We start from the raw sequence: 14,752 nt of genomic DNA, 5'->3' as shown, positions 1-14,752 counted from the left end.
ATTTCTTTATTACATGGCTTTTAGTGCCGGGAGCGTCCGAGGACATATTCGGCTCGCCTGGTACAGGTCTTTCTATTTGACGCTCATAGACAAACTTCGCGTCAGGATGTGGAATGTTGATGATTAGATAGGGAGAGGGCGAAACCCGATCTCGGCACGTAGCCTACTCCTGTTGAAGAACACCAAGGGATCTGCTCAAAGATTTACGGCTCCATCTGACGGACGAATCACCATCATCAGCGCCATATGCCGTCACTTATTATGAACACTGCGTAGAGGTTTGGAAATAAATCCAGGTTTTTGGTACACAGTCTAGTGGTATGCCACAACCTCTCTTACCCTGCCGGCTAACCACGGTGTCAGTCCATTAGATTTGACGCCTTAACGATGATGGCCACCAGGCGGTGTACGATAGGCATAATTTGTGTGAAAGTGAAGAATTAAATACACTGGCTTACAGGAGTTAGGATATTATGTATTATGTATTGGCACTTCATTTCAACACATAGGCCCTAATATCTCCTCTCGGAAATGAATGCGTCTTCTTTTTTTCCAAGCTGAGATCTGGCAGCCCTAACTGTATGCGGCGTGTGTTCGACCCCGTTCCCTGTTTCCAGGTTTCCACATACCAGTAAACGCAATAGTACATGTGTATCTACCGGGGTGGGCGAATAAAAGTTTTCACGCCGGGCTGAGTAGCTCAGACGGTTAAGGCCTTCTAACCACAGCTTGGCAGGTTCGATCCTGGCTCAGTCCGGTGGTATTTGAAGGTGCTCAAATACGACAGCCCCGTGTCGGTAGATTTACTGGCACGTAAAAGAACCCCTGCGGGACCGAATTCCGGCACCTCGGTGTCTCCGAAGACCTTAAAAAGTAGTTAGTGGGACGTAAAACAAATAACATTATTATTATTATTATTATTATTATTATTATTATTATTATTATTATTATTATTATTAAAAGTTTTCATACCGAGCGAGTTGGCCGTGCGGTTAGGGGCGCACAGCTGTGAGCTTGCATCCGGGAGATAGGGGGTTCGAACCCAGTGTCGGCAGCCCTGAAGATGGTTTTCCGTTGTTTCTCATTTTCACATCAGGCTGTACCTGAAATTGAAAAAAAAAATTTTTTGGAAGTAAAATATGTTTTAGGAATTGAAATACAACGCAAATAAATGAATCGCTAACTGTAGAAAGGCAACAAGTCCACAAAATTCACAAATTCACTTTTTAGCAGAAATCAATTCTAAATGGGTAGACACACCGTTTACTGCTAAAAGAGAATTGCTGCCATCATTTTTATAGGTATGGCAACAGTCTGAATTGTGCTTTTACTGCAGAAAGGGAACATGTCCGGGACTTGTTCCTTTTCTACCGAGCTCGATAGCTGCAGTCGCTTAAGTGCGGCCAGTATCCAGTATTCGGGAGATAGTAGGTTCGAACCCCACTGTCGGCAGCCCTGAAAATGGTTTTCCGTGGTTTCCTATTTTCACACCGGGCAAATGCTGGGGCTGTACCTTAATTAAGGCCACGGCCGCTTCCTTCCCACTCCTAGCCCTTCCCTGTCCCATCGTCGCCATAAGACCTATCTGTGTCGGTGCGACGTAAAGCAACTAGCAAAAAAAAAAAAAAATTTTTTTTAAATGTTCCTTTTCTGCTGTAAACAAAGAGGCAGAAGTGTTTCTGGTAATGCCATTCCTGGCTCTGTAATCACTCGTTTGAGAGCTCATATTGAACAATATCCTACAGAAACTGAACACTGTACTGGAAGAGATAAAGAATACTTGTACTTACCAGTTAATATGAACGTAAAACCATGTATGAGATGTTTATAAAAAAAGAGAAATATTTCCTTTCAACTACACTTGGCAGTGAGAAGAGACTGTCATATAAAATTTTTGGTAATGTTTCAAAGAAAATTACTCATTAGGTTTTGGTCATCCTGCAAAAGATGCATGTGTGGCCTGTGAGGAGCTCAAGTTGAAAATAGAAAGTCCTTTTCTTAATGACAATGCAAAAAGAGCCGCAATAGCAGAGCTTATGGCCCACAATAGGAGGGCTAAAAAGTTTTACAGAAAATTAAAAATACCACAGAGGAGTGCAAAGAAAGACCCTAAAGAAATTGGATTATGTGTAGATTACATGGCTAATGTGGCATTACCGTGCATACCAGTACAAGATACTTATTATTTCAGGCAACTCACAGTGAACGTCTTTGGAATTCACGACATTGCTTCCAGGAAAATGACTGTTTTTATTTATCATGAAGGGGAAGGCGGTAAAGTATGTTCTATGCTTATGTGGTACATACAAAACAAAATTTCAGATGAAGTTAAAACTTTGCACCTCTTTAGTGACAACTGTGCTGGTCAAAACAAGAACCACACCCTTGTTACACTTATGATGGCTCTTTGTGAAACTAAGAGATTCAGCAAAATAAATTTGGTGTTTCCTGTTAGGGGACATTCGTTTATGCCTAATGACCGTGACTTTGGAATTATAAGGAGAAATCTAAGGAAAGTATTATGAAACTGATGAAGTAATTGATCTGATTAACACTTCCTCAAACATTCCTGGAAAGTTTACAGTGAAAAAAATGTCATTTGAAGATTTCATTGACTACTGGGCTTGGTGGCCTAAGTTTTACAAGAGAACATGCTTAAGCAATGACTCTTATGGGAAAAATGTAGTAAAACCTAACAAAATAACATTTTCAATTTCAAAATACTGCGAGATGTCAGTTTCTTCTGATATGTCGGGGGAGTTTGAATGCAGTATGCATATTTCTGGATTGACAAGTGCTATTTTTCGCTTACGAATCACTATAAAGGGCTTGGAACTACCAAATAATAAAGCCTATTCAGCTGTATTACCCATCAACCACTCAAAAATTGTGGATATAAAGAAAACTTTGGTTTATATTCCGGATGAAAAGCTCCGATTTTGAAATGAAATAACGTCATGGCCTGTAACTACTGTGTCCATTCAAGAAGATCAAGCAGCTGAATAAATGAAGCTCTTAAGTAGTGATGTACATCAGTTATTATGATATTAAAACAACAAAATAGCATTATGACAATAGTGTTGCATAAATAAAGCGATTTTCAAGATTTTAGAAACCTCATTTACTACAAAAGGGTTCATGTCCATGTTTTAAAAACAATATTTACACTTAAAAACAAATTCTTAACAAATTATGTATAATTGTACTCTTTAGAACCATACTAACTGTTGAATAACTATAAAAAAATTGAAAAACATGAGTTTGAAGAAGTGTCAAAACAGTTTTTTGTCATTCCTGTAAAATCAGGATTTGTGGACTTGTTGCCTTTCTGCAGTTAGCGATTCAAATATAATGTTTCTATCTTTTGTTTTTACTGTACTCACAGTGTTATAAAAAGTGGACCATAGGCCGTATTTTCTGGGATGCAAAAGCGTTGGCGATTTGAACGATATCCATGGATGATACATACTATGCTGAGGAAGCTGTGTTCATAGATTCTGTCTTGTGTCATAAAATTTCTTAGGTTGTTCGTTTTATATATATACAGGGTTATTCACCTAACATGTTACACGGAAATAACTTCTAAACTATTAAAGATATCGGCATTCTGTTTTCATATTCTTAAATGGTATCCAGGATCTCGTAAAATAACGTGCTACTTCGTCTCATGGGGTGATTAGTACCCGAGATATTGATACTAACTCCATATTTTTAATGGAATGGCACAAATTCACACACCTGGCCTAAAAGTTCAACTGCGTACAAGTTCAAATATGTAAGCATTTTAAAAATCGGACAATTACTTTTTGAGATATAAATAAGAACAGCATGCGCGGTTTTGCATGCCGCATCTGACGGCGTGAAGTCGGGCAAGGCCATATTGACGCGCAAGTAGTTTCCTGGGAGTGAGTTCAGCTACAGAACGGATACCAGGCATGTACTGTAAACATACCCTGGGTGTGCAACGTTATTGTATGACTGGCAAACACACAGCGGGCAAGGGATATTAAAGTTGTTTTGTTTTGACATCGATGTGTAATAGGTTGGGCTCAGTTTAGCGTCTTTTCCCACGGATGGGAATGGGAAGGATTTGGAAAGGACGTCGGCCGTGGCCTATCCTAAAGGTACCTATCCGACATTTGCCTGGTGTTGAACATGGGACACCATGAAAATCACTTTCAGGTTGGGCGAGGCAGGACTCGAACCTGCGCTCTCCCGAATGCACACTACTATAGTCGCGCTTGAGCTCCGCGGAGAGTAATACGTGTAAAATAAATAAATAAATGATAGTGTTGCTGTCATCTCACCACGATCAGCTCTGAACATCCCACATAATAAGTCGAGCCGTTTGTCTTCTAATGTCTAACCTATCCCAACCCAAATAATCCAGCATTGGTAACACTGGTCCTTCGCCTGAAATAACCCAGCACAAAACGAGGTGCGTTTTGTAACCCCCCCCCACACACACACACGGCGGGGGGCGGGGGGCTACATGACCACGCTGTCAAAGCCCGGAAATGAAATAACAAACAGCCACTCTTCTCCGCAGCTTGTCGAGTTTCTTAATCACGTGTAGCGTCTAGCATTCGTAGCTGTCGCCGCGGTGGTCTGGGTTCATTTCTCGGCTCTGATAAGCAATTTAATTCTGGTTGGAGTGCTGGAACGGGGTCACTCAGCCTCGTGAGGCAAAACGGGGAAGAGGTTGGTTCGGTACCCATCTCAGCTATCTTGGAAGTGTTTCTATGGTTTCCCACCGCTACTCCAAGCAAATGTCGGGATGGTTGCTTACTTACGACAACGGCCGCCTCCGTCCCAATTCCTCATCGGAATTACAATTACAGTACAGTACTACAGACACCACAATAACAAAGGTTATCAGACACATTCCAACAGATAGTACACACAAACACACACACACACACAAGCACATGGGGCTACACGACCACGATGTCCAAGCCCCGGAAATGAAATAACAACAACTATTCTCTGTACCCATCGGATGTCTTAATCACGTACGTCTGGAGAGGAACCCGAATAATAAGATGCATTACTGGAAGTGCGACCGTATAAGCATTACTGTTCTGGAGTAAACTTAATCTTTGAAAATGTGGATGTTGTCATGCAATCGCTACTATTTTTTTTTTTTTTTTTTTTTTTGCTAGTTGCTTTACGTCGCACCGACACAGATAGGTCTTATGGTAACGATGGGATAGAAAAGGCCTAGGAGTTGGAAGGAATCGGCCGTGTCCTTAATTAAGGTACAGCCCCAGCATTTGCCTGGCGTGAAAATGGGAAACCACGGAAAACCATCTTCAGGGCTGCCGACAGCGGGGTTCGAACCTACTATCTCCCGAATACTGGCCGCACTTAAGCGACTGCAGCCATCGAGCTCGGTGGTTGTTCGTTATAAGTTTCAATTTCAAAACTGATAGTTTTGCGGAAGAAACAACAGCAGGAAAAAAATTACGGCCAAAATTCGATGTTTTGTTGCCAGTTTTTACTGTTTCTTAAATAATAACTTAGAATGGATGTTTGTGAGAGAGTGTGCCGCTCGTGTTACGAGAGACAGCTGTCTTAAACACAATAACATTAACTTATTGGCAGATGCAACCATCCGACAGTTACTCAACATACGCACTGTAAAAACAAAATTTTCGGCCCATTCTACAATCACATCACCATGTCACCTTTCCGGTGCAGAGTGGCATTAGGGTGAAGTTATTTACTTCTTCTTGGGAAGTCTGCGGGTCCCTTAAATCCCGGGCTCGCCTGCACTGCCGGCTTTGCAGGCCTGAACGTTATGCTCCTGGAACTGCCCCGCCATTCGTCTTAGTGCAGAATGAAATACCGTTCTCAGGGCAGCCAACGATGTGGACCAGCCCCTCTCCGTCTCCCGAATGCAGAACTGTGACCACCGGTAAGCCGAAGCCTAGACTGCTCGTCTACAGTAAGATAAAATCACTCATTAAAGTCACGCATGCTTTTGCAGTAGTCATTCTCATTATAGGTACTTGGAAATAAACCCATCACTGGTGTTCAGGCAGCTCCTAGATTTGACGGGACTATAACTCTTTCCGGCACATAGGCCCTACGCTTCAAATAGATCTTTCGCGCGGTGAGATCACGTGCCCTTTGCAACCAATAGGCATCTAATGACATGACAAATCCCTCAATGAGGAGAACCAAGAGCTTGTGACATCTAGCGGCCTTTCGAAGAACCATTCAGTTGCTCTGTGCCAGAGCCCCACTGCACTGGGGAAGTATTCTGCTGTCAATTCCTTGAAATATTCCCGCGTCCTGCGATCCTCGCGAAGTTAACGCAATGTTGGTTTGGCTCAGGAGAAGAATGGAACTGTAATAATGGTAAGTTCATCAATTTAATTGCATTATCAAGTTATATTTTGGAAGATATCATAAGTTTATGTCGCATGCTGTTGCACTGGCTTGTTCCCGGCGATTCTTTAGAGTGAAAACTTTTATCAGCTCCTCTTTCCGGGATGTTTCTTTTTCTTTTGTCTTCTTTCTTAAAAGAGAAGAGCGACACAGTTAGTTTTAAAGATTTTAACGTGCTGTTTGGATGTCGTACTTCATTTCATATGAAGATAATCAATTTGTTGCCGTTCTGTTTTCATGGTTGAGCGCTTTATGGTCATCAGGTCCGTGTGCTTTCTCTGTACGTATTTACAGTATATTATCTGTTTTATCATTGCGCGTTAGTGAGAAGGGATAATAGGACTACGTTCTGGATAGATACATTGTAATTTTAACTTATATATTATCCCAACACTACATAAAACATTGTGTGAAGTCTCTCTCAACTTAGTGGCGGGATATTGCTGTGGCCCGGGTTCGAAGCACTTAACTTTGTATCATTGGTTCTTAGCCGTATCGGTCTATGTCACAGGACATAATAATAATAATAATAATAATAATAATAATAATAATAATAATAATAATAATAATAATAATAATAATAATAATCGCCTCTGTGGAGTAGTGGTTAGTGTTATTACCTGCCACCCCCGGAGGCCCGCGTTCGATTCCCGGCTCTGCCACGAAGAAAAGTGGTACGAGGGCTGGAACGGGGTCCACACAGCCTCGTGAGGTCAACTGAGTAGAGGAGGGCTCGATTCCCACCTCAGCCATCCTCGAAGTGGATTTCCGTGGTTTCCTACTTCTGCGGTCTCCCGCAAATACTGGAATGGTACCTAACTTACCTCGTTCCTTGCCCATCCCTTCCAATCTTCCCATCCCCCACAAGGCTCCTGTTCAGCGTAGCAGGCGAGGCCGCTTGGGTGAGGTACTGGTCCTCCTCCCAGTTGTATCCCGGACCAAATGTCTCACGCTTCAGAACACTGCCCTTGGGGCGGTAGAGGTGGGATACCTTGCTGGATCGGAGGGAAAAACCAACCCTGGAGGGTAAACAGATTATACAATACAATCAGCCATTTCAATCATTAAAATGATGTGGCCTCTTTAAGTCGTGGGTATAGGTAGGCCTTCAACAGTCTTCTCCAAGTAGAACGGTCTTGGGCAGATCTCATCCAAGTGGTACCAGCGATCTTCTTGATATCTTTGTCCCATCTGTCCGGTGGTCTTCCTCTAGGCCTTCGATGTTCTCTCGGACTCCACTCCAGCACTAGTTTTGTCCATCTATCATCATTTCTTCGTGCAACATGGCCAGCCCACTGCCATTTTAAGGAGCGTACTCTCTCTAAGATGTCTTTAACCTTTGTAACAGACCGGATGTCATCAGCTCTTTTCCTATCTTTCTTTGTATAGCCTAGCATTGACCTTTCCATGGCTCTCTGCGCGGTCCGAAGTTTCCCTTTTGTGAATTCGTTCAGAGTCCAAGTCTCACAGCCATAAGTCAGCACAGGAAGGATGCATTGGTCAAATACTGTTTTCTTCAGATTTGCTGGCATTTTTGATCTTAATACTGAAGAATTCCTTCCAAATGCTTGCCATCCGAGCTTGATGCGCCTATAGATTTCTGGTCTTATATCACCTGTCATATTTATAATCTGGCCAAGGTAGATGTAATCACTGACCTCTTCTAATGGCATGTTCTTAATATTTACATTTCCAGCTTGAACCCATTCGTTGGACATAACTTTTGTTTTGGAAAGGTTTATGCTTAGGCCAATCAACTGACATTCTAATGCAAGATCTGTAATTAAGGTCTGGAGCTCTTCGAAGTCGTTTGCCAGTAAAGCAATATCATCTGCAAATCTCAAGTTATTTAGCCTTTTCCCATTAATTCTAATTCCCTTTTCTTCCCAGCTCAGCTTAGACATAGCCATCTCTAGGACCGCTGAGAATAGTTTCGGGGAGATGGGATCACCTTGTTTGACACCTCTGTTGATGGGGAATTCTGGGGTTGATTTACCGATATTAACGAAAGCTGAAGAAGTCTCATAGATATTGTTGAGCACTTGGATGTAAGCTGCTTCCACTCCTTGCTCATTGCAGATTAAGAAATAATAATAATAATAATAATAATAATAATAATAATAATAATAATAATAATAATAATACACTCAGTACGACATGTTTCTGTTGTTTACTACACAAATTTTCTATCGCCAATTCCGTGAATTTATTTTTCCAGTGAGCCTCTGAAGGCACTGATTGGACAATAGGAATGAAAATGCAGTCTTTTTTTCATTCATCTTCCCATATTGATAAGGAACTTGTACTTATAATCAGTTTCAATTCGGTCTTAATGAATGGTGTTTGTACAGTATATGCAATATGAGTAAGAATTTTGCATGGGAATATTAACTGTATTATTACTTCTTACATATTCTTTTATTATTAGCGACGAAGTAGCTCGGTTCACACGGAAGGATGTGGGTTCGATTCCCCGCCAGGAAGTCGAAAATTTAGAAACGAGATTTCCACTTCTGTAGAGGCACGTGGCTCTGAATTTCACACAACATACACAAAAAATGAGGACTAGGTTGATTCCTGGGTGCAAATGCGGCCGGGCTAACCTTTAAATACCACACTAGCTGATGTACCCGTGCTTCGCTACGGAATTCTAAATTTTATACAGAATTCTAGGTTAGGTAGTGTAAACGTTGTGAGCAAGATTATATTAAGTTGCATAGCTCTTAACGTTGCCCTAGAAACACGACGGGGAAGTCACCAACGTCTTTTCTCATATGAAGACTGGATTAGGCAATATTCATTGTAATGGTAGGCCAGCTTGCCTACCGTCAGTCACAATCAGGTTGGGGAGTTTTCATTATAATGGCAGACACTCACTCTCCGCCTGCCTTTATAGATTCTCAGAAAGACTCTCTCAGAAGTTTTCCCAACTGAAATGAACATGGGTCATTACAATAACGTCAGTAGGAATGGCGCGATTCAAAGCAATGCTTTCGTATGAAATACTCGATCAAATGAAAAACCACACATTTTCTCACTTTTAACGAACAGTACTATGCTGCCGAACTAACAGTCCAAGGCTACAGAGCTGGAATGACGGAAACGCAGACATCCGTGATCCGTGAACAATGTTCGTCCTTTTTCCGGCGGGGGGATTCGAATAGTGGATAGTTCCAGGGCAAAAACTATGCTCGTTTACTTACCCGATGAGTCGTAAAATCTCAATTCACTACACTGGCGGGGGAAAGAACTATCTGACATGGAGGCAATTTTTACTCCAAGCCAGAGAAGAAACCACATCTTCGCTGCTAATTTGGAATAAAATTAATGTAGATTTAATAAAAGTGGAGAGAAGCTTTTCTTAAGAAACGGCTCATTTCAGGGTTGAATTTTGAGTTATTTAGTGAATTGTGGTACTATAATTTGGAATAGGCCTAAATTTTAATTCTAGACCAGTTCATACTACTACTGGCCGACCCCGTGGTGTAGGGGTAGCGTGCCTGCCTCTTACCCGGAGGCCCCGGGTTCGATTCCCGGCCAGGTCAGGGATCTTTACCTAGACCTGAGGGCTGGTTCGAGGTCCACTCAGCCTCCGTGATTAGAACTGAGGAGCTATCTGACGGTGAGATAGCGGCCCCGATCAAGAAAGCCAAGAATAACGGCCGAGAGGATTCGTCGTGCTGGCCACACGACACCTCGTCATCTGCAGGCCTTCGGGCTGAGCAGCGGTCGCTTGGTAGGCCAAGGCTCTTCAAGGGTTTTAGTGCCATGGGGGTGTCATATTACTACTACTAACTGAGCCTCTGACTTAAGTGCGCACAAAGCTCATTCAAAACAGCGTGTCAGAGTATGTATCGAATAGCTGGCATACTATGATGAACCAGTGTGTTACGTACCAGCAGTATCAGAAAATGTATGGATCAGAGAAATAGCATGCTAAAGAAGGAAGTTTTCTAACTCCTCAGCTATTTCCCGCCAATATTCAGTTAGGCTATTATCAATCAATCAATCAATCAATCAATCAATACTGATCTGCATTTAGGGCAGTCGCCCAGGTGGCAGATTCCCTATCTGTTGCTTTCCTAGCCTTTTCCGAAATGATTTCAAAGAAATTGGAAATTTATTGAACATCTCCCTTGGTAAGTTATTCCAATCCCTAACTCCCCTTCCTATAAATGAATATTTGCCCCAGTTTGTCCTCTTGAATTCCAACTTTATCTTCATATTGTGATCTTTCCTACTTTTATAGACGCCATTCAAACCTATTCGTCTACTAATGTCATTCCACGCCATCTCTCCGTTGACAGCTCGGAACATACCACTTAGTCGAGCATACCGGTCTGGATCTCTCCGTTGACAGCTCGGAACATACCACTTAGTCGAGCAGCTCTTCTTCTTTCTCTCAATTCTTCCCAACCCAAACATTGCAACATTTTTGTAACGCTACTCTTTTGTCGGAAATCACCCAGAACAAATCGAGCTGCTTTTCTTTGGATTTTTTCCAGTTCTTGAATCAGGTAATACTCGGTACGCAGCAGTAATCCTATCGGAGTTGAATGTCAGTATAAGAGGCAAAGAACATTACAACAAACAACGGCCAGTGTAATGTTATTGTTGATCAATATTAAGCGCTTTCGATATTGTAGGCCTTCATATTATTGTCTTCCGGTTCTGAAATACCACTCTTATCATAGTCGGTACGTTGAAACTGAATAAAACATAAATGATCGGAAATTGTATTCCCTGTAACTTTTGTTATGTAGTACTTTTCCATAGGACGAAGAACATAGTTATTTAAAAATTAAATTTTAGGTGCCTTCCCCTAAACTACCATTTCACCCAGGGTGAATAACATTGTTTATAGCTTAAACTGTAGTTTCTTATTCCCCGACTCTATATACCGATTTTCATTAAATTCTGTTTACCATTTTGTCGGGGCTTGGCGTTGATATGGACTTAGCAACAAAAATCCAAATTCATGAATATCTGTGTTATCATAGCCGGTACGGTAAAAATGCATAAGACGTAAATGATCAGAAATTTAATTCTATATCACTTTAGTTATGTAGTATTTATCGATATGACCACTAATCATATAAATATTTGAGAATTGAATTTTAGGCCTTCCCCTAAACTACCATTTCACTCAGCGTGAATAAAATTATTTATAGCCTAGATTGTAGCGGCTCACCCCCCGACATTACATACCGATTTTTATTAAATTCTCTTCAGCCGTTTCCTCGTGATGCGTGTACATACATACATACATACATACATACATACATACAGACAGACAGACAGACAGACAGACAGACAGAAATTACGGAAAAGTAAAAAATGCATTTTCTTGTTACTGTGGACATGATCGATACAGAAATACCATTCTTTTCAAATTCTGAGCAATGTACAGACAAAACTCTTATTTTATATATATAGATAGTGTCGAGGTTACGGATAGTGGAAGTCTTTACCTTCCTTTAATTCAAGGGCCTTCATGGCATGTACGGAGATGGTTGTTCAATTATTCCCGTTTAAAAGACCTCTACCAACCTTTATTGTGCTTATCGGTACCTTGGAAACCTCTCGATTTTTTTCTCACAAAATATGTTTTCTAGAACGAGTGGAATACGTCTTGGATATTCCAAGCAGTGTAATTGGCTGACCAAACTTTGGTTTAGAGGACCTCGGGTTCAATTCTCGGCCGGGTTCAGGATTTTAGTTATTTTCCATTCATCTTCCCATATTGATAAGAAACGTGTACTTTATAATCACCGAGTTCGATAGCTGCAGTCGCTTAAGTGCGGCCAGTTTCCAGTATTTGGAAGGTAGTAGGTTCGAACCCCACTGTCGGCAGCTCTGAAAATGGTTTTCCGTGGTTTTCAATTTTCACACCAGAAAAATGCTGGGGTTGTACCTTAATTAAGGCCACGGCCGCTTCCTTCCCACTCCTAGCCCTTTCCTGTCCCATCGTAGCCATAAGTCGTATCTGTGTCAGTGCGTCGCAAAAAAAAAAAAAGAATATAATCAATTTCAGTCCGGTCTTAATGTTATTATTTTATTTTATTGTTTACTTGTTTTAATAAACATCTTCGTCTACACACAGAACTTCACGCTACAAAGGCCTACCACCACAGAAACACTCAATAGTAAATACCTCCCTCCGCATAGGTTTGGCATCATTACTTTTTTTTTTTTTTTTTTTTTTTTTTAATGCTTTACATAGGCTATATGACTATGAAGGATTAGGAAAGGGCTGGGAGTGGGAAGGAAGCGGCCGTGGCGTAAATGAAGGTACAGCCCCAACATTTGCCTGGCGTGGAAATGGGAAGCCCTGGAAAACCATCTTCAGTGGTGCCGACAGTGAGGTTCGAACCCACTATCTCCCGAGTGCAAGCTGACAGCTACGTGATCCAAACCGCGCGGTCACTCGTTCGGTGGCGCCAGAAAGGGCATCCGGTCGTGAAACTGGGCTGAATCCCTACAAAATACCGACCCCAGGTAAAGGGGGAAAAGGTCAGGGAGAAGAAGAAGAAGAAGAAAAAAGACGACTTACGGGTAGTGTGAAAATTCTCAAAATGCAGCCCTGATCATCTCCCAAACAAAATTTACGTTTTTTTTGTACGTTAAGAAAGTGATAATTTTGTTTGACTAAAAAACCTTTACAATTCGAGCTTAGAGACCACTAGTTCATATTTTTGTTTTTACAATTTGCTTTACGTCGCACCGACACACATGGGTCTTATGGCGACGATGGGATATGAAAGGGTTAGGAGTGGGAAGGACGCGACCGTGGCCTTAATTAAGGTACATCCCCAGCATTCTCCTGGTGTGAAAAAAGGAAATCACAGAAAACCATCTTCAGGGCTGCCGACATGGGGTTCGAACCCCGCACCTTTGGATACAATTTCTGTGTGTGTGTGTGTGTTTTTTTTGCCGGCTGACTGGCTCAGACGGTTGAAACGCTGGTCTTCTGACCCCAACTTGGTACAGCGATTCTGGCTCAGTCCGGTGGTATGTGAAGGTGCTCAGATACGCCAGCCTCGTGTCGGTGTATTTAGCGGCTCGTGAAACTCCTGTGGGGCAAAATTACGACACGTTGGCTTCTCCGAAATCGTAAAAGTAGTTATTGGGGCGTAAAAACAATAACATTATTAGTCTATGTAATTTATATTTTTACCTTAAATGGTGGTGTTGGTGACGCGGGGGGGGGGGGGGGTGGTTGCAAGGAGGTGCAATAATTTTTTTACTGATATTTTGAAAAGGAGCTTTATTAAACAAATTCAAACAGAAGTTACTTTTAGTATAATTCTGAACTCTTTTTCTCATTGGAACTAAAATTATTCGCCCTTCAGCAATTCAATTCATTATTCCTGTAATCTGTGCGAAATATTCCTCGGCCCGTGTAACCAAATTTACATGGCGTGATTTTCACCTTGTACACTTACGCGCCCGCTAAAGTTCGTGCACACTGTTTTCGAGAACGTGTTATGTAAATGAAAATCCACAGCCTGTTTTCAGTCAGTCGACCGAGTCAGGAATGGAATGAATGAAGCGGCGAGGATAGAAACTGTGCCGGCTGGCGAAGCCTCTCCTCTGGGGCAATGATTAATTACTGACAGATGAAATTATATTGGAGAGTGTTGCTGGAATGATAGATGACAGGGAAAACCGGAGTACCGGGAGAAAAACCTATCCCGCCTCCGCTTTGCTCAACACAAATCTCACACGGAGTGACCGAGATTTGAACCACGGAACCCAACACTGAGAGGCCGGCGTGTTGCAGCTTGAGCAACGGAGGCTTTCGAGAACGTGTTATAAACGTCACAAAATACATATCATAAATAAATAATTTGATTAATTAAAGGTAGATTATAAGGAAACGACTCAACCCCATGGCGCTACAGTCCTGAATAAGGGCCTTGGCCGACCAAGCGACCGCTGCTCAGCAAGAAAGCCTGAAGATTACGAGGTGACGCATGGACAGTGTGACGAATCTTCTCGCCAGTTATTCTTTGCACTCTTAACGGGGGTCGTTATCTCGCCGTCAAATAACTCATCAATTATAACCACGTAGGCTGAGTGGACCACGAACCAGCCTACCAGCCACAGATCCAGGTAAAAATTTAAATTCTTTACCTCAAACGAAATCGAATCTGACAACTTAAAGTATAGGGCCTAGCAAATGCAATAAAAAGGAAACTGAAAACAGAAAATATTGATAAACATCTAAGTGTTTCTTGGGTTATGCTAAAACCAAAAAACCAAACCCTATGGCTCAGCAGGCCTGAAGGGCCATGGCCTACCAAGCGACCGCTGCTCAAGAATACAATAATTTGTAGTTAAAGTACTTTAATTCCTT

At 41.8% G+C, this 14,752-nt stretch overlaps 1 protein-coding gene across 1 annotated transcript in view; it reads left to right on the top strand.

The window, feature by feature from the left end:
* The first annotated feature begins 6,237 nt into the window (after nucleotides 1-6,237).
* Nucleotides 6,238-14,752, top strand: part of Chsy (Chondroitin sulfate synthase) — a 424,023-nt gene continuing 415,508 nt past the window's right edge. The window contains exon 1 of the mRNA XM_067154155.2: nucleotides 6,238-6,363. The gene's annotated coding sequence lies outside the window, so the exon portion shown is untranslated. The remainder of the gene's footprint in view (nucleotides 6,364-14,752) is intronic.

This window comes from Anabrus simplex, chromosome 1 (genome assembly GCF_040414725.1).
Source record: "Anabrus simplex isolate iqAnaSimp1 chromosome 1, ASM4041472v1, whole genome shotgun sequence".
NCBI lineage: Eukaryota > Metazoa > Arthropoda > Insecta > Orthoptera > Tettigoniidae > Anabrus > Anabrus simplex.
This window is presented reverse-complemented; position numbering and strand designations above follow the sequence as displayed.